Genomic DNA, 21,875 nt, shown 5'->3' with positions numbered 1-21,875 from the left:
CATTATCTCCTGGCCTAGTTGCCTCATAAGTGGTGCCTTCTTGGTATCAATTGTGAGGTTGACACCTGTCTTTGGACAGACTAAACAACAACTGTTGTAAAAATATAGTGTGTAGGTCTAAAATTAGCATAAGACAATTTATGCCTGAAGTTCGTATAAAATATTTATTATTTTTTTAATTCCTTGAATTAAAAACTTAAAAAATTGGTTTATGTTAATTTATTTCATATTAAAAACAAGCTTATGCAGTACATTTATATCGTAAACAGGTAGCCACCATACTAGAGCTGTGTATAAATAAATTGGTGTAATTAGTTGCACATTAGGTAAATGGTACTAAATTTCTGATATTAATTTAAAATAATTTTATTTAATAACATTAATTAATATACCCTAGGTATCATGTAGCAATTCTAAAAGTTAGGCCTTTTAAAATCTATATTAGTTTTTCTATTGATATAAATATTAATACATTTTGAACATTTTTTGATAGTATTTTCAAGAATTTGAGTTGGGCTGATTCCTTGGTTGGGTTTTTTCCGAGGTTTTCTCCAACCATAAGGCGAATGTCAGGTAATCTATGGCGAATTCTCGGCCTCATCTCGCCAAATACCATTTCGCTATCACCAATCCCATTGACACTAAATAACCTAGTGGTTGATACAGTGTCGTTAAATGACCAAGTAAAAAAAAGATGTCAAATATAGGCTACATATGAAGTTACAAAATCTTGTGATAGCGAAGAATTTAAAGTATCTGTGATGTCCAAGGAAGGGAATGGTTGACATATTGGCATATTCGTCACATGACATTACACAGAAAATATCACCACATATGGTTGTAAACAACCGTGGATATTTTAAATTTAAAAGTGTATTTTAGTGGTTTTATGTATTGTAAGAACTGTAGGCATAGTGTATGTCTTCCACAAGAAGTGATGTATTTATAGTGCATTTAAAACAATTAGTAACCAACATGACAGAAATGTTCGTGTGTCACAACACATTTTCAATATTTTGTTTCCTAATGGCACTGTTAATTTTTTTTTAAGTTCGTGATTTAGCAGTTACACGTACTACACAAGTGTCTTAATTATTTGGAAAACAACTGAATGCATTAATGTCATTTGGCACAATAATATGAACATTTTCCATTTTGGTAATAAATCTAGTGGCAAGAAAATGTTCGTGTGTCACACCATACAATATTTAATATTTTTTGCATTATTAATTATTCCTTTTTCATTAAGAATTTTTGTTTATATTTAGGAATACTTATGTTAAAAGACAGTAATGTCTTTTTCATGACTTACTAAGTATTTAATTAAATATCCTGTGAAGATGATAGTTAGGTCCTTAAAAATGTTACGTGTGTCACTATGGAATGACCCATGTTCTATTCTTAACTTTTTTTTTCTATTAGAACGATTGATTGTAAGAACTGATATGTTGGTTTACCTTTAACGGAATATCTAGAGGCGGGCATGGAGACATACGTTATTGGTATAAGACATGTATTTCTTTTTAATGTATCCCATATTTATTTTGCGTCTAATTTCCTCTCGAGTGTCATTTATATGTTATTGTTGATATTTGAATTTTTCCACTCTTAAGAACGAAAAATTTCCAATTCTTATTATGTTAAACAGTGAAATAATTAATTGGATGTTGACTGTACACCCTTAATAGTGAAGGAAGCATTCGTGTGAGGGGCAAACTTTGAAAACCTGTCAATTTTTAGAGAATTTGTAGAATCTTCTGAAAATGTACAAATCAGGTTTTGAAAGTTTGCTTCTAAAATAGAATCATACCGTCTACGCTTCCTTCTCATTTTTTATGCATGAAGAGAGTGAGTTCGGTTGACGTAAAAATTGCGATTCTCTCCCCTATGTGATTTGTTTACCCCCCCATATCCCGCCCCGCATAAACACTCTATATAATTTGCCCTTGGGCTTTCTTTATTCTATATTTTCTACTACTACAATTGTTGTACATTTATTGAATTAATTTTAATACCTTACCTGGGCGAGATTCGAACCTGCGAAGTTGGGATTAGTAGTACAGCGCCGCAACCAACTGAACCAACCTGCGAGTCGCTGGAGATTGCTCAAAAGATGTATATGGAAGTGTAGTGATGTAACCAATTTCACCTCACGAATAATTGTAACATTTAAAAATTATTCGCAAGACTTCAAAAGGAAGAAACTAATTATTGAAATGGAAAAATATATTCTTGTGAGATAGTTTTCCTGAATTTATTTTACTGTTCCGAGCATAAATTACCTGGCCAAATTCGGAATAGATGGACTGGCGGCGCTACTATAGCGAGCGTAATGATGTCTAAAGACTCTGATAGATGGAGCCATTGTTTAGATCGGAGAAGTGATCTCAACATTAGCTCAATGGATCAGAGTTGTTCCGAAGTTTTACAAGGTATTCTGGATTGCGATGTTTGCTTTTTTTTTTTTTCTTCAAGGATACGAAATATATTAGTCCTATTGCAGAAGTGGAATAGTTTTTGTGCATCAATTTTAATGTCGATAATCGCATGCACATTGGAGTGCCATCTAGAATGTAATAAAGTAAACTTGAGACAAAATTGTTGCTTTCATAAAACACGTTCATTTTGCGTGTAATGTATTGGAAACTTGTAATATTTATGCAACATGCAATTGGCAACACTGGATTTGAAAATGCTGTCTTTGAGTGTACTGCAAATTTGATCGCTTTCTCAACGTCCTCAGATTAGAGTCAACTGTTTCATGTGTGCTAGAGCACTGCCATCGTGATCTAATACAGGCCGTAAGGCAGACCACGTGACTCGCTTAACAGCTGATCACGAAGGGTGGTCTTTCAACCATGTCAATTAGTTGCAGTACATGAAAAATAACATATATTTCTCTGAAATGCGTGTAATTGCGTCAGTAAAATTTTAAACAGTGATTGTGAGACACAATTCATTTGCAACGTAAGGTATAATATTATTTTTGGAGTAAAAATTACGTTGTTGCAGGCAAAGTTCGTATGTGTAATACCTGCCTTTATTTCGATTAAACATTGCGCCCTTATGTGGTTAAGTGAATTTTTGGTGTTAGTAAATAAGTGTAATAATATACACGTGAAAGTGAAACATTGACTCGGATGTAAAGTAAATTATGATTAGGCCTAAGTACAAGTGCAGCGTTACTGATGTTACTCTCGTCGGTCTAATCCATTATTGTTAGTTTACCGTATTTGTTTTATTAAATTTAAATTATAGCGCCCTTTTTATGTGTAAATAATCTACATTATAAATAATACGAAGTTAGATAATATACACAATTTGAACTAAAAGCGAGATACATACAGTATATTGTGAAAAATTATACTTTATAGTTTTCATTATTGTTACAGTATCTAGTATTGTAATTAATTGAACTAAAGCATGCTCACTTCATAACGAAATTCTTGCACATTCATTTAAGCATGTTTCAACAATTTTCAGTTGCATCGCACGCATATTTTGATGTGTTGAAAATATAGGTTATGTTTACTCTATCAGTACTTTCCTTATTTCTATACTAGCCGTGCCCGTGCGCTCCGCTGCACCTGTTAGAAATAAATATAAAGTAAATACATAATTAAAATAGGATGTTTGATCCAGGGAACAACTTTTACAACAGCGCAAGATAATCTGTGTCGCTCATTACCCAATTTTTTTTGCATTGCATTTATTGCATATGTATTTTAACACGTTTCAATTGAGCATAGTTAAAATTTGAATTATAAAATAATGGATTGCTAAGCTAACGTACTATTACTGCATACTAAATCAATATACTCTCGTTGTTTGTTAATTCTCTGAGATTAAAATGAGTGTACATAAATATTATTTTAAGAAATACAGAAAACGAATGTACAAAATTGCCTATCAAATTTTTTGTGCATAAGAAACTATTTTAATCTTACATGTCCTTGATATACTCAAACGTTACTGTAATAACATTATGTCCATCTAGAGAAACTACACTTTCCAATGGCGAAATAATAATTAACTATACAAATCGGTTAATTTAACTTCTGATATTACTTCATACAAACACAGAAACATTCTCTGTAGGCTATGTTTAATAGCTTTCGATTGTTGATGTCCAAGGCCCCTGTTTCGATTGTTTTTGTCCAAGGCCCCTTATAGACGAAGTCATTTGTTCTTAATTCATTGCACTATCTCAGATGGCGTTATTTTAATTTTAAAACTCATTTATCTCATTAAATATCAGTCCTATCAAAATTTTGTAAAGAATAAAACATATCGGAAATCATTTTTAAAGAAACTTTTGTTATGTAACATTTTTCACAAAAATCAATAATAAGCGAGATATTTCGATTTATTTAATTCAGGCCCCCTTATAACCCCCCCTTTTAAATAAAGTATTTTGAATGCCATATAGCCTAAAATCTAAGTTACAACGAACTTAATTTATATTCCAATTCTCATATAAATCGGTCCAGCCATTATCGCCTGAAAAGGTAACAGACAGACATACAAACAAAAATTAAAAAAATGCGATTTTCGGCTTCAGGGTGGTTAATTATATATGTTAGGACCAATTATTTTTGGAAAATCGAAAATTACCAGAAAAATTTCGGCTACAGATTTATTATTAATATAGATTCGCAATTATGCATCATAATTAAGCATAACACTACGTATAACTTGTAAATGCAATTTGTCTACATTTCAATTGTGTTTATTCGTTTCATACGGTACTCCAGTCTGATTAGTTTAATATGTTACCAGGCCTGAACTAGCGCTGAGGTAGTTCCCTTCGTATTCATACACCTTGCATATACTAATTAGTTCGGTTAGTTCATGATTTTATTATGCCTTGCTTAGAGGATTAAATGCATCTCCACAAAAAATAAATTCAACTGTTTTCAGTTCAGAAATTACCGGAACTATACCTCAGCGCTAGTAAGTAATATAACCGTATGTACATTTCATAGGAAGGAGTGTGGTGAATTTTCTACTCTTAAGTAAGGAAGATAACCGTGTTCTGAAGTTTATCCTAAATGTATTCTTCTTTATTAAATCTCAAAATAGCTTTCGTTCTCAACTTAAAATGTTGACGCAAATAGGTTATGTTAACATGCTGAATTCTCTTCACATAAAAATAACACAGTTTTATAATCCTGCCACATTATACAACAAATAAATGGAACTTATGCACACATTACATTGAATAACAATTTAATTGTTTTATTTATTTGTTCCCTACTATACTGGGTCGTATTTAATTCTATTTATCTAACCTACCAGATGAAGTAACACACAACTGTACGTACCTACACTAATGTCATAGGAGGGACTGTGGTAAATTTTTCTACCTACAAGTAAGGAAGATAGAGGTGCTAAATTAAAATCACAATATAAATAATTCTTCTTTATTAAATCTCAAAATAGCTTCCATTCCAAACTTAAAATGTTGATGCAAACAGGTTATGTTAACATGTAAAACTCCGTTCACATTAAAATAACACAGTTTTGTAATAATTTCTGCAACATATTATGCAATAAGAAATGAAGATATCTTATACACACTTTACACTAAATAAAATTGAGCACCGACACGCATTAAAGTAATATATTTCACTCAGCTCCGTATACTCAAATAGAAAAGCCCGACCTATCGAGTGACGTCACACATCCTGCATTACGGCCTGGTCTAGATCACGATGGCAGGGGCTAGAGGGACTAATGCATCTGTTTATTGAAATAGACAATAACGATGGATGTCAGAATTGCCGAAGTTCAATTGTGTGAAGCAAAAAGGTTAGTTTTTAATATGTAAGAAATGGTAGAGGTTGGGGCTAAAGTAAAATTTAGGGTTAAACGAGTGTTGAGCGACTTCTGCCGATTTTGGAATAGACACCGACACACTTAGGTTAGGTTAGTTTAGGCTTTTATTATCCCGTCAAGATGAAGGTGAAAGCGATTGAGTGTGACTTTTTGTTTTCTATGTTGGGAGTTCAAGTGCGTCGGTGACTTCCAAAATCGGCGGAAGCCGCTCAATGCTAGTTTCACCAAATCTTGAAATAGTAAAGTGTTACAATTATAAATTAGTGAATTGAAATAATAAATACCAATTAAGGATACGAATTAAAATGAAGTAGACATAATATTGAAATTATAGACAATTCGGACTAAGAAACATAACCATTACAGCTGTTGGTTCAGAATCTGAACTATCATCGCTTAACTCATTTTCAAAATTTATAGATGTACCTAATGTACACTTCTTTATGCAAAGACTCTTCCAAGCTTGAAATGTATGGATAAGATGCAATTAACAGTATTAAAGACATCTCGCAGGACATTATTATTCTAGTCACTTTGTTGAAAGAGCCCTTATGAACTCGCAGCCCACTATGTTCAGTTAAACTGGAGTTTATAGATGTCTTTCTTCCGTTCATTTATTAGAGCCCATTGACTCCTACATTGGGTTTAGTATATTCTCTGGTGCCTAGACCCTTACGTATGTCCGTTGCCCTAGCAGGAGGAACGCGACTGCTCCAAGCCATCCAGATTGCCGAAGCAAGCTTCAGAGCTTCTACCTGGGGAACATGAGGTGCATCCGTTTGAAGTGGTTGCTGCGTGACTGGGGCTGGCCTCCGCATCGAACCTGCAGGCTGTGCTCTGCATAAATAGCCACGCCTCTGTCACGGAGGATTGCATGCTGTAGCTGCACACCTACCCCTGGACCACACAACCTTTCAACAAGTTCAGGTATGGAGGAGTCCACAATTGACCAGAGAGATGTAGTTGTTCAAGCGTGACATGGCAGTTATGAGTTTTGACCGAATGCATTTATCATTGTTGTGAATAAGAATTACCTTTAGTAATAATTAGACATCGGATTTTTAGGCTCAAAAAATTGCAGTTTTAGGCACCTAAAATAAGCTTAAAATTTGTAAAATTAGGCTCTATTTTAATGAAAATAGGCATTTTAGGCACATCAAGGTATCATACTTATTTCTTTCACTGAAATTTTTAGTTATACACTAAAATACGCACAAAAAAGTATGTTTAAACATTAAAAAAGAATACTGTATTATATTTATAAACAGAGCTGCACAAATTTAATATATTGAAACTAATGAAATAATGATTATTGATATCAAGATTACTCATTCTAAGTTATTGAAATTCAGTTCCATGCTCAGACTTTATTATAATTATCTGCACAGTACACCACCAGAATTTTTTCTAAATTCTCCACAGTTAACCTTTGCCTTTTGTCACTGAGAATCATTTTGAAAGCAGAAAAACTTCTTTCAACCGAAACTGATGTGAGAGGCGCAAATTTTAAATTAGGTACAATAGAAACATCAATACTTACTGGAACATTTACACTTTCCCCCGATATCACTCTTGATACTTTTTCCAACAATGAAAATCCTACATTCTTATTTAATACGTTGTCCCACTTATTTTTAACTTTTTTCCCAGTTTCGCCCAAAGCAGAATGTATGTTCACTTGAGCTTCCTTTACTATTGCTATTTGGCTACAAAGAGATTGTTTTTCACGTTCTAATTGTTCAATGCTTGCAGGTATGAAAGAAAAGTTTGATGTTATGTAGGCAATATCGTTTTTCACTCGTGAGTCATTCAGACAATCTTTCACTGCTTTCACACACGCTGCACTATCAGTTTCAGGTAATTTATCAATAACTGTGACCACTTCTTTAAAGTACTTAGAATAATACACCACTGACTGAATCCAGGTTCCCCATCGTGTAACAACCGGCTGAGGTGGGAGTGGGATATCTGGAAAGTTCTCTCTGAATATTGAAATCCTGGATGGGGCTTTACAAAACATTTTTTTGTGTTAGAAATAAACGAATTGACAAGAGGAAATTCATTCCGGATTGTTTCAGAAACCCTGTGAAGGCCATGTGCTAGACAGGTTACATGCGTGAGGTTAGGATAAAATGTTTTAAGAAGTGGAGCTGCAGCAACCATGTATGAGGCAGCATCAGTACAAAACAAAAGAACTTTAGAATCGTCTATATTACCTGAGTATAAAGACTGTAGGCCTTTATTTACAAAATAAGCAATGGCTTGGCTATTCACTTTCGAAAGTTCCTTAACACATACGAGGTTGGAATCGAAGGTCCATCTGGACTAAGTTTTCCTACTACCATATTTGCTATATACCTATTCATAGGATCTGAGGTTTCATCCACAGAGACCCATATGTAAGAATCACCTATATCCTCCCGAATGGAAGCTAAAGTTTCATTGTATATTCTGTGTAAGTAATTTTTTCTTAGGGTCGACTCAGATGGGATATTTTGTTTGCAGTATTTTTGTAAAAACTGTCTTAAAACCGGATTTTCAATTGCATTCCAGGGAATGTTAGCAGCAACAAACGCTCTGGTTAAATCAGCATAGAAATTGCTGCTGAGATTGGATGAAGTAGGCTGTGTTAGTAAAGTTTGTTGCAGTTGATTTTTCTGCTGAGCTTTAGCCTTATGAGCCGCTCCTTGCACATGCTGCTTTAGGTGGCACTTCGTTTCTTGCGAAATCTAAAAATGTGAAGTAAACTGAATTAAAATAAAATCCTAATTGTTGTATTGCCGTATTTCTATCACAAAGTTAGTGGGTTCGAACAATCAAAATTTTAATGACCTGCAAATACTTTAACTATCGGAATTTAAGAGGTTAAAGTGTAGTGGTCTTAAAAAGAATTATACCTCAGGATAGCTCAGTCAATGTATAAATATTATAGGCCTACTCATTGAAATTAATAGAATTTATATATTTCAACTATTGTTACATACCTGTATGCTACAAATCTTGCAGAATATTATTTTTCCATCATAAGTGAATTCTGAATATTCTGTTAGCCATTGCCGGATCAATGTAGATTTTGCACTTATATTTTTCCGCATTATCGCGTTAAACTTCACAGGAAAACGTCCTACCGCTCAAAACTTCTCAACACAAATAAGGTGAGGGAAAGAGCAACTGTTAACGAGCATTCATATGAACCGTTGTTATTGAGATTCAATTGGACAAAAATACAAAGTTCCACTTATTGTTGCATTTCCTGGTAGTGTTAACACTAGGAGGGCCATTCTTTTAAATATAATTTGTAACGGTTTACCCTACTAATTCGCAGTTTTATGACTATTCATAAATATTTCAAAAACACTCTTCCTCCAAAAATTGTGATTTTATGAGACTCTGAAGGGCAGTACAGCTAATCGGTTTCAGACGGAAAACAGTCATTTTTATAGTATAGTATATCTCTGAATCAGTAGCAGCACATGTTGTGATTGTTGCCTGCTTCAAAAATAAGGTTGGTTCTTTGTCGGCATTTATGCCTCCAAACATGTTAAATTCGGTGAAATCTATTGCGAGTGTCGTGAGATTCAAAACATTTTGTTTCCTTTATCAATGGTTTCATGGCCGGTGTGAAGCAAACTTTCCACTTTTTAAATGCCTTAAATTTCGCAGTGAATGCATGTATAAATTATAAAAAGTAAGAGTAAAATGCGAAACTTTACAGTGAGTTAGGCATTTTTAGGCGAATATTAATAAATTAGGCTCTAATAACCGTTTTAGGGCATTTTAGGGCACTATAAAACTCTTTGAATACCCTGCAATTTCCATGAAACACAAATATTAATAATTATTTTTACTTTTCTCCTAAAGAAACAAAATAGGCATTTGCCCTAGAATCCGATGTCTGGTAATAATCAAGGTTTAAAGTATCACCATGTATTTGGAAAATGCGTTATCTACATGTCTTATTCGTTTTTGCAAACTTAAACTCTATTAAAAACTCTATTTATGTTCAAAAATTATATTCTGCCAGATAAGAGACAACGAAATAGAGTTGTAATGTCAATATTTTTGTTGCATAATTTAATTTTTTGGATAGTTAATTTTTATTCACTATTGGGTCCATAAAAAATATTTTTCTTCAGTAATTACAGATTTTTTCACATTTCGTTTTCTAGCAGTCTTACATACAAATAATGGTTTGTGCTTTTACAGTGCAAAATATTTTTTATTCGCTAAGGTTAACAGATCTTGACAGGATGGTGATAGCAGGACCTTCTAAATAGTACCGGAACTGCTACTGGAAGCGGAAGTGATTAGAATGTTTGACAGTGTAGCAGGTATCGCAATAATTGTGGAGGCATGTTTACTTGATGTAACTGTTTGTTTCTTGTATCATTGACTTCTAGTGTAATTGTTGAGAGGTTTATAAGTTAGCATATAATAACAGAATTGCAACCTTATATTTGGTATTATTGTTTTTGGTAGTGAAGAAAGAGTTATGTTATTACTAGACTAAACATTGAAATGCTTCGGACGTGTAATGTCCCAGATTGTAAATGGAATTATCATTAAGAAAGTCCGTTGGTACAGTTGTCAAAAGAAAAAGTGGCCGCTCTCTAGAAACAAAGTTCCCTTCGGGTATCTCTGCTACAATTCGGAGATAGGTGATGTTACATGTTGTTGGACCACGTGGCCTGATATCTACAGTCAGAATGAAAGATTATGCGTGTTAATCTGTAGCGTAATGGAAGCGTTTTCAGCAAGTGTTTGTAAGGTCATGCGTTCCAACACAACCTAATGCTCTTTGTTTTGTTTAGGAGAGGAGAAAATATAATTGTTTCTGTTTCTGTTATGACTTGTTTTAGTAATTAACATCAGGTTCATGAATGTATTATGCCATGACTCTGTCATTATTTATTATGACATTATGGCTGCAAATGGAAAGAAAGCAGTGGCGGTTCCTCGGGGGAGGGAAGGGAGGAACGTCCTCCTCACATTTTCTTCTTTTGAAAGTAAATACCAAATAAAATATGTGCCTTGAAATTCGAGGAAGATTCGATAATTTTTAAGTTCAGAGCTATAAGAAAAACTCGGTTGATTGAGTTTTAAACGACGCGCACTCATGTGCCGCTAGAAAACTGAGAAAGAAGCGAGATTGTCTGTGTGGAGGAAAGGCACTCCATTCCTCCTCTACTGCAGTTAACACACACAGACAACAGCGCACTAGCGGCGAGAGAAGGAAGCTGAGTTTTAAAGCAAGTAAATGAACGGAGAGGGAGGAGATCCTCCTCTGAATCAGTCATGGGCGGGAAATAGAAACTGACTGGTTGTGCAGCAAGCTCGCTACCACTGCCACCTAACGATGTTGCATTCAACTGGACTATAACACATCTAGGAGGAGGCACAACAAAAACAGTTTTAATGCAATGCTATGAAAGACACCAAGTAAACTTTTTTTAAAATTAAAAATAAAAAATATTATTCATTGCACTTTATATAGGCTACTATTCATGGTTTGAAACTATCGTGGATATTTGAAAGTTAATCGGGTTTATGTAAGGCAAAGAGGAAATAGTTTTACGTAGTTGGCCCCTGAAATTCACTTATATTCATTGTTTACTAGACAGGGCAACAGCCAAGTTGTCAGTTTTGTACAAATATATTTGAAACTGAAAGTAGGTACTCCAAACTACATTATTTTTAACTTAAAAAATTAATCGGCCACTGGCAGCTTTGAACAATAATGATAGTATGACTTTACAAGAACTGACATTCTTCAAAAGCATGTGATACTGAACTTGTAAAATGCACATGTGGCAACACAGACCACGTGGGTGGGTGCGATGTTCTTACTTTCCTCAGATTATTTCCCATATCCATTTCTGTAAAACGGTTCCGGTTATGAGTTAGTAGCTAGTCTCTTCCAACACGTGTGATGCTGTAGTGTGCTCGAAAAATGCTACGAGGTTGTGAATTTCCTTGTAATTGTTAATTTGTGCAATTATTCAACAATGAATGGAAGTGAAATCATAATATATTTTGAACAATTTAGGAAACTCAGTTTACAACAACAGATTATTGCTATAAAGAAGGGAAGGCCAACCCCAACTCTATCTGGTCTTACATGTATGCATGTAGACTAATTTGTAGCATGTTTCATTCAAGAAGGTGTCATTTAGTGCTGTTAATTTCTTTCCTCGTCTTAAGAAATATGCAGGAGCCGCCACTGAAAGAAAGATTATATTCTCAACAAAAATATCTTTCGTGGCATAAACAAAACAAACTTACAGGCATCTGCCTTAAAAAAAAAGCCACGAATCAGTATTTAGTCCATCTTCCTCCCATCTCGATCACATCTTGCAGTTAAGTGGGTATGGAATCGACTAGAGTTTTCAAATACGACTGTTCTCAGACAAGGCATCCCAGGGACCACGGACGAGTTTCCACAAATCATCAGGGATTCTTGGAGGGGGATTGGGCCAATTTTTCCGCATATGCTTCTTTACTTGACCCCACATATACTCTAAAGGGTTCAAGTTCGGAGAACGACGAGGCCAGTCTATCAATTCAATATCCTGTCTCCTCGCAAACTAGTCCCGAATCAAATGAGATGTGTGGACTGGATGATTATCCTGCTGAAACTGAAGAATTCCAACATGACACAGATACTCTACCATTGCGGGCACGCGTAGCAGTGTATCTGTGGTCGAATCGGATACCAGGAGTACGATATACAAGAGTGGGTCCTTCCTTTGCAGTAGAAAAGGTGACTTCATCAGAAAAGATTACTCTTTTCCAATCACGATCACCATTTCCCACTGCAAAGACTAAACGCTCCCCTATATCCTCTTCCTTATGAACTTTCGTAGGAATGGCATGTCGAGATCTCAAATTGGCGGCCCTTAAACGATTTCTCACGGTCTGGTCGTGGCCAGGGAAATTAACAACTGCCTTCAAAATAGCAGCGGTATGACAGGGATTCCTTTCAAGCTCTGCCACTAATCAGGCGTCCTGTTGTGGTGTTGAAATTTTCGTTCTACCACTTCCAGCTTTTCGGCCAAAAATTGCCGAGCGTTAATAATTTTGCACCCATCTCCGGGCTGTCCTTTCTGAAACGTTGAAACGCCTACCTGTCTCGGATGCCGAAAAACCAAGATGAACCACAGCACGTATTATACTTTCATTCGTTCCTGCACCTCTATGTGGAGTCATGTCAGTCAAAGTCGCAGGCTGAAATGGCGTCGTGGTTTCCTCAGAGAATTAGCGTCTACCTAGGTCTTAAAATAACAGCAAAACATTCATTATACTAAAAATATATATTCTTCAATTAGGAAATAAAAATATAAATACTTGTTAGTCTTATTAATAACTGTATCATTTTCAAACATGAAGTCCACAGAGTTAAGAAGAATATAATTATTTTATAATCTCGACCTCAGGGGCGTAATTTGTTTTCGAAAAATCTGTATTGAACTGTATCCACGCAATACGTCCTTAATCATTGCTGCTGTTAACACTGCTGCTGTTGCAGTTGGTATTACAACTACAAATATTATTGTCACAAACGTAATCTTTTCATATCATTATTAAATATTCAGAATATAATCTAAATGAATGTTCAGTTGTAGTGTTTCTGACAATGCGCTGAATTACGTTAATACCAGGTAAATGATATAGCCCAGTCAGAAGAACGTAGGAATGTCGGACGTCGCGAAATTGGGAATTGAAATGTCAACGTATCAGGCTCGTGACACCTTTCCAATTTATTATGTTACAGGATAGTATAAAGTAATAATATAACGGTATAAGAAGAAAAAACTAACACTCGTATTAGGCAGCTGTATTGTTCTAAACCTAACATTAAATTTATATTATATCACTAACGAACGATAACAGAATACAAATGATAATTTGAATATTATTCACGTCGCTAAAGAACGATAACAATATAACAAAATATAACTTGAATATTATATATATCGCTAAAGGAACGAAAAAATATAAATAACTTGAATATTATTGATATCGATAAAGAACGATAACAGAATATAAATGATAATTTGAATAATGCAGTATTTATACCTATCGCTAAAGAACAATTAAAAATAAAATGAAAACCAGAACAAGGCCCGAACTCACAACCTTCAAATCATTAAGCGAACTCTCTACCGCTGGTCTACAAGGCGCAGATATGGAATGATTTCATAGTTCCGGAACTGCTTCTAAAAGCACATGCATCGTGTAACATCACCGTGACCCGAAGTGGACTTAGAAAATATTCGCTGTTCACGAGTGTGGCCACTTTTTTTTTTTACAACTGTACATGTATTGTTTTTTTCCGAAAGATAAAGATTTAAGATATACTGTAAGTGGACAAGAAGCATCCACCGTGAACATTTGACCCCACCAAACAAAGTCGTTGTTATTTCGTTATCAGAGAAGATAGCCTAAATTTCCATTTTCATTTCCAAATTAATTAAGTTTTCCTACGAAAGTTGAAACCTTACAAGGAGTATGAGTTATTAGCAGCAAGGTATTGGCCAACATATTCATTAATAATTACTAAAGGTCCAAAATGAAAAGCAGGCACTGAAGGTTAAGAATGAAACCCATTGCAAGTGTTCCAAGTTAAAAAAAAGTAGGCTGCTGTGCTCTCCAAGCTGTAAAATCCTAATCGTGTCTAGTTTTGGAGCCTATCTAATTTCTTGTTAATGTATCAGTAGATTCTACATAAGCATCAGTGATACAGTGAGATGTTATGGTGAATATTGCTATTTGATTGTAAATAAGCATCAGTGGAAACAGTGGTATATTATAGTGCATAGTGCCATTTCATTCTAAATAAGCATAAGTGGATTACAGTGAGAAACTATAGTGAATAGTGCTATTTTATTGTAAATAAGCATCAGAGGATACAGTGAGAAACTATATTGAATAGTGCTATTTTATTCTAAATAACCATCAGTGGATACAGTGAGAAACACCAGTGAATAGTGCTATTTTATTCTAAATAAAGATCAGTGGATACAGTGAGAAACTATAGTGAATAGTGCTATATTATACGAAATAAACATCAGTGGATACAGTGAGAAACACCAGTGAATAGTGCTATTTTATTCTAAATAAAGATCAGTGGATACAGTGAGAAACTATAGTGAATAGTGCTATTTTATTCGAAATAAGCATCAGTGGATACAGTGAGAAACAGCAGTGAATAGTGCTATTTTAATCTAAATAAAGATCAGTGGATACAGTGAGAAACTATAGTGAATAGTGATATTTTATTCTAAATAAACATCAGTGGATACAGTGAGAAACACCAGGGAATAGTGCTATTTTATTGTAAATAAAGATCAGTGGATACAGTGAGAAACTATAGTGAATAGTTCTATTTTATACAAAATAAAGATCAGTGGATACAGTGAGAAACACCAGTGAATAGTGCTATATTATTCTAAATAAACATCAGTGGATACAGTGAGAAACTATAGTGAATAGTGCTATTTTATTGTAAATAAGCATCAGAGGATACAGTGAGAAACTATATTGAATAGTGCTATTTTATTCTAAATAACCATCAGTGGATACAGTGAGAAACACCAGTGAATAGTGCTATTTTATTCTAAATAAAGATCAGTGGATACAGTGAGAAACTATAGTGAATAGTGCTATATTATACGAAATAAACATCAGTGGATACAGTGAGAAACACCAGTGAATAGTGCTATTTTATTGTAAATAAAGATCAGTGGATACAGTGAGAAACTATAGTGAATAGTGCTATTTTATTCGAAATAAGCATCAGTGGATACAGTGAGAAACACCAGTGAATAGTGCTATTTTAATCTAAATAAAGATCAGTGGATACAGTGAGAAACTGTAGTGAATAGTGCTATTTTATTCGAAATAAGCATCAGTGGATACAGTGAGAAACAGCAGTGAATAGTGCTATATTAATCTAAATAAAGATCAGTGGATACAGTGAGAAACTGTAGTGAATTTGATTGTAAATAAGCATCGGTGGATACAGTGAGAAACACTAGTGAATAGTGCTATTTTATTCTAAATAAACAGTTGTAGATAGTGAGCAAGCTGTATTTTATCCAAATGAATTCTTGAATTCTTTGAAACCACATAATTTAATAGCCTACTAAAAATTGAATCACCAATAGTACCGGAATTATTGCAAAATATTTACATGCCAAAATTATGCAATGGAACAAGAATTGGTGCGAGAAAAAAAAAGTAATATGTGACAATATTAAGTGGTAAAACAAAAGATGTTTTTACTTCACATATTCCTATGATACCTACTAACTTGCAACTGCTATTTTATTTCAGTGGTACTAGCATTTGTAATGGCCGTATTAAAACAAAGCTTAGGGACAGTTGCTCAACTCCGTGTTTTTCACATTCCCAACTATGCAGCTTGCCTTCGAGTGGGCACACCTATACATATTTTATATACATATATTTATGCAAAGGAGGGGAAAACAAAGCATTTTACACATACCAAAAAGCAACTCAGTGATATTTTTGTTATGTTACTAATGGTAGTATGTGAATGTACGTAAGCCCAGTGAAAATAAAATTGTAATAATTCTAAATTATAGGTCTCCATAAATATTGTTGTTCATGTCCGAAAATGTGTTACTGCGAGATTCTAACTATAAAATCACGTTGCCAATCAATTAAGCATTGAGGAAAGAACAATGTCTTATTTTCAAAAATATATGTATCCCACAATATTATTATATGTTAAAAAGTGACTTATTGGGAATTTATATATTGTATCATATTGTATCCAAAATAAGATATAATATAATATGTTCTTAATTTCTGAGATACAATTTCTAAAGTCATATTTAAAAAACTTATTGTGATATAAACAGGCGAACAGGGGTCAAGGGGTAAAAAATATTCGAATATAAATTAAATTACAAGATGTACAGTTACCCCTAAAAAGAATGAGATGATTCTTGGTCGTTGGAAGTTAAAGTTCTACAGTGCGGTACACTCGATATCGACGTAACGATACATACCATGACAAATAGTCAAGAATTCTTACAAGGACCAGAATAAGGATCACGAAGAAGACTGCCATTTAAGACCAGGATTTCACAACATAGCTCGAGTCACAAAATATCATTGCTTAACTGTACTGAATGGGAAATGCCTGCTAAGGGATCTACATTCTGGACTGCTGCTGTCACTGTCCTGTCTCTGTAGATCATATAGCAGCGTGTTGGATCCACTGTATAACCGAAACGTCTCGTGTTCGATCCCGGGTAAAACTTTTTTTTTATTGAGGTGTCATTAATTAGTTCAGATTTCCTCGACTGTCTAATTTGTCGAAAAAATATGGAATAATTTATGCCCAATTTCTGACAAAAATCATAAGAAACAGAGAGACCTGTTAACTTAAAATCTTGTCCACATGCCATCAGCTTCTATTACAGCTCTAAGTCGATCCGGCATGGATGTCACGAGATTGTTGAATAAGTTCTGATCCCCGGCGAGATCTTCCCAGGTGTCAACTTGATGCCACAATTCGTCTCGATTTCGATGGCGTCGGTGGGCATAGGTGACTATCCTTCTCTTTGTCAATTCCGCCCATAAATTTTCGATGACATTCAAATCAGGTGACTTTGGAGGTTAATTAATGACTTGGATCTCGGGTCTCCTTTGAAACCATTATTGAATGCTTGCAGTATAGTGCACGGGATGGTAATCCTGCTGGAACTGCAATGTTCATTGGGGAAAACGTTGCCTGGCTGAGGGAAGGAATATATTTTCCAGAATGTGCTCGTAAGTTCCCGCATTAAACCGGCCATCGATGCGTTCTATAACGCTAGGTCCATCGTAAGACATCCACCCCCAACACGATATGGTAAAGCGCCCCGATCTTACACGTCGGTGCACATAGCGCTGGTCATGTCGGAGACCATCCTCGCGATAGACACGGACAGGACCTTCGTAATCAATCGAGATGGTAGTTTCGTCCAATCGAAATCTACTCGATTTGTAGCAAAGGCGAGACGGTCGACAGCTTATGCCTCCCCCAATATTTCCATTTGCACAGCCCTCCGGCACCTAATACTGCGGTTCCTAAACCTGCTGATCAGAGTCTGTGAAGAGTCGGAAAAGTTAGATGCTGTTATTATTGCGTTAGCAGTCAGAAAGGGGTCGTATCGAACTGTCTGGAATAAGAGAGCATCCTCTTCCAATGAAGAAATCCGCGGACGCCCAGGAATAGGGCGATTTTCGACCTCCCCTAAATTTTGGTAACGAACCTACCTCGCGGCTGTACTTCCAGGAACACTGACCAAACGGCCAGGAGATGTAGCCCCATGTCCAGCTCAACTAAAGCTATAACTCGCTGTCTCATGCCACGTCGGTTCGCCATTACGATGAGAAGTGAGGGATGACGATAATACTTCAGTGTAGACAATGGCTATTTAACGTGATATAGTATAATTGAAATAAGAGGTATCTTCCATAGTAAGAATTAATAAATCAACCCTAAATTAAATATCTAAATAACAGGATATAATAGGAAGGCAGATAGTTGCGGAACTAATCAAATTAAATCTAAGCTGAAGTAGCACAGCCAATGAAAAATGTTTTGTACACAGAATTAGACTGAATTCCTATTCGACAGAACCTATAATCAATGGCTTGTCAGAACATGATAAACAAATCCTAAGTGTTCCCAATATCACTGAACAATTTCAAAATATTAATTTAAAAACTAAGAAAGGATCATAAAAGCTGTATCTAGTGATTATTTACATTAATGTCTACAAAATGAATGTTGGAAAAATATATATGATACTAGTATTACTGATATTAAGAGTAAATGTATTGCATTTATCAGTTAATTTCATAATCATTTCAGTGGATGTTCTCCACTCAATGTTGTGAAAAAAATTGAAAAGTAAAAACATGTAGATAACGCAGGGACATTCAAAATCTCGTGTAGTAAAAAGAAGAGACTATATGTAATGAGTTGCAATGTAAAGATCCTCATGTTAATAAATACTGCAGGAAGCACAGTGTAATTTATAAAAAATTGGTAAATGGAATATATTTGAATAGAAAAGTACAAAATTCAGATAATGCAATTAAACCTATTCGTAATATTATTAAAGTTAAACTTGTAGACATCCTATGAAATTGTCTCATAAAAACCGAAGATAATAAAGTGGAGGATCCCAAATCTATTGCAAATCCTTTTAACGTATTATAGTATATACTTAGTATTAATATATGTAATTAGTTAATAACTGCAACAGTGCAGTCGGGCCGGGCCTGGCCAGGTGAGGTTAGGTCTGGTCGGGGTCGGGGTCCGGGTCGGGTCTGGGTATGGGTCTGGTCGGGGCCGGGGGTCTGTGTCCGGGTCTGGGTCTGGGTCTTGGGTTAGGTTAGGTTAGGTTAGGTTAGGTTAGGTTAGGTTAGGTTAGGTTAGGTTAGGTTAGGTTAGGTTAGGTTAGGTTAGGTTAGGTTAGGTTAGGTTAGGTTAGGTTAGGTTAGGTTAGGTTAGGTTAGGTTAGGTTAGGTTAGGTTAGGTTAGGTTAGGTTAGGTTAGGTTAGGTTAGGTTAGGTTAGGTTAGGTTAGGTTAGGTTAGGTTAGGTTAGGTTAGGTTAGGTTAGGTTAGGTTAGGTTAGGTTAGGTTAGGTTAGGTTAGGTTAGGTTAGGTTAGGTTAGGTTAGGTTAGGTTAGGTTAGGTTAGGTTAGGTTAGGTTAGGTTAGGTTAGGTTAGGTTAGGTTAGGTTAGGTTAGGTTAGGTTAGGTTAGGTTAGGTTAGGTTAGGTTAGGTTAGGTTAGGTTAGGTTAGGTTAGGTTAGGTTAGGTTAGGTTAGGTTAGGTTAGGTTAGGTTAGGTTAGGTTAGGTTAGGTTAGGTTAGGTTAGGTTAGGTTAGGTTAGGTTAGGTTAGGTTAGGTTAGGTTAGGTTAGGTTAGGTTAGGTTAGGTTAGGTTAGGTTAGGTTAGGTTAGGTTAGGTTAGGTTAGGTTAGGTTAGGTTAGGTTAGGTTAGGTTAGGTTAGGTTAGGTTAGGTTAGGTTAGGTTAGGTTAGGTTAGGTTAGGTTAGGTTAGGTTAGGTTAGGTTAGGTTAGGTTAGGTTAGGTTAGGTTAGGTTAGGTTAGGTTAGGTTAGGTTAGGTTAGGTTAGGTTAGGTTAGGTTAGGTTAGGTTAGGTTAGGTTAGGTTAGGTTAGGTTAGGTTAGGTTAGGTTAGGTTAGGTTAGGTTAGGTTAGGTTAGGTTAGGTTAGGTTAGGTTAGGTTAGGTTAGGTTAGGTTAGGTTAGGTTAGGTTAGGTTAGGTTAGGTTAGGTTAGGTTAGGTTAGGTTAGGTTAGGTTAGGTTAGGTTAGGTTAGGTTAGGTTAGGTTAGGTTAGGTTAGGTTAGGTTAGGTTAGGTTAGGTTAGGTTAGGTTAGGTTAGGTTAGGTTAGGTTAGGTTAGGTTAGGTTAGGTTAGGTTAGGTTAGGTTAGGTTAGGTTAGGTTAGGTTAGGTTAGGTTAGGTTAGGTTAGGTTAGGTTAGGTTAGGTTAGGTTAGGTTAGGTTAGGTTAGGTTAGGTTAGGTTAGGTTAGGTTAGGTTAGGTTAGGTTAGGTTAGGTTAGGTTAGGTTAGGTTAGGTTAGGTTAGGTTAGGTTAGGTTAGGTTAGGTTAGGTTAGGTTAGGTTAGGTTAGGTTAGGTTAGGTTAGGTTAGGTTAGGTTAGGTTAGGTTAGGTTAGGTTAGGTTAGGTTAGGTTAGGTTAGGTTAGGTTAGGTTAGGTTAGGTTAGGTTAGGTTAGGTTAGGTTAGGTTAGGTTAGGTTAGGTTAGGTTAGGTTAGGTTAGGTTAGGTTAGGTTAGGTTAGGTTAGGTTAGGTTAGGTTAGGTTAGGTTAGGTTAGGTTAGGTTAGGTTAGGTTAGGTTAGGTTAGGTTAGGTTAGGTTAGGTTAGGTTAGGTTAGGTTAGGTTAGGTTAGGTTAGGTTAGGTTAGGTTAGGTTAGGTTAGGTTAGGTTAGGTTAGGTTAGGTTAGGTTAGGTTAGGTTAGGTTAGGTTAGGTTAGGTTAGGTTAGGTTAGGTTAGGTTAGGTTAGGTTAGGTTAGGTTAGGTTAGGTTAGGTTAGGTTAGGTTAGGTTAGGTTAGGTTAGGTTAGGTTAGGTTAGGTTAGGTTAGGTTAGGTTAGGTTAGGTTAGGTTAGGTTAGGTTAGGTTAGGTTAGGTTAGGTTAGGTTAGGTTAGGTTAGGTTAGGTTAGGTTAGGTTAGGTTAGGTTAGGTTAGGTTAGGTTAGGTTAGGTTAGGTTAGGTTAGGTTAGGTTAGGTTAGGTTAGGTTAGGTTAGGTTAGGTTAGGTTAGGTTAGGTTAGGTTAGGTTAGGTTAGGTTAGGTTAGGTTAGGTTAGGTTAGGTTAGGTTAGGTTAGGTTAGGTTAGGTTAGGTTAGGTTAGGTTAGGTTAGGTTAGGTTAGGTTAGGTTAGGTTAGGTTAGGTTAGGTTAGGTTAGGTTAGGTTAGGTTAGGTTAGGTTAGGTTAGGTTAGGTTAGGTTAGGTTAGGTTAGGTTAGGTTAGGTTAGGTTAGGTTAGGTTAGGTTAGGTTAGGTTAGGTTAGGTTAGGTTAGGTTAGGTTAGGTTAGGTTAGGTTAGGTTAGGTTAGGTTAGGTTAGGTTAGGTTAGGTTAGGTTAGGTTAGGTTAGGTTAGGTTAGGTTAGGTTAGGTTAGGTTAGGTTAGGTTAGGTTAGGTTAGGTTAGGTTAGGTTAGGTTAGGTTAGGTTAGGTTAGGTTAGGTTAGGTTAGGTTAGGTTAGGTTAGGTTAGGTTAGGTTAGGTTAGGTTAGGTTAGGTTAGGTTAGGTTAGGTTAGGTTAGGTTAGGTTAGGTTAGGTTAGGTTAGGTTAGGTTAGGTTAGGTTAGGTTAGGTTAGGTTAGGTTAGGTTAGGTTAGGTTAGGTTAGGTTAGGTTAGGTTAGGTTAGGTTAGGTTAGGTTAGGTTAGGTTAGGTTAGGTTAGGTTAGGTTAGGTTAGGTTAGGTTAGGTTAGGTTAGGTTAGGTTAGGTTAG

This window comes from Periplaneta americana, chromosome 4, assembly GCF_040183065.1.
Source record: "Periplaneta americana isolate PAMFEO1 chromosome 4, P.americana_PAMFEO1_priV1, whole genome shotgun sequence".
Lineage (NCBI taxonomy): Eukaryota > Metazoa > Arthropoda > Insecta > Blattodea > Blattidae > Periplaneta > Periplaneta americana.
This window is presented reverse-complemented; position numbering follows the sequence as displayed.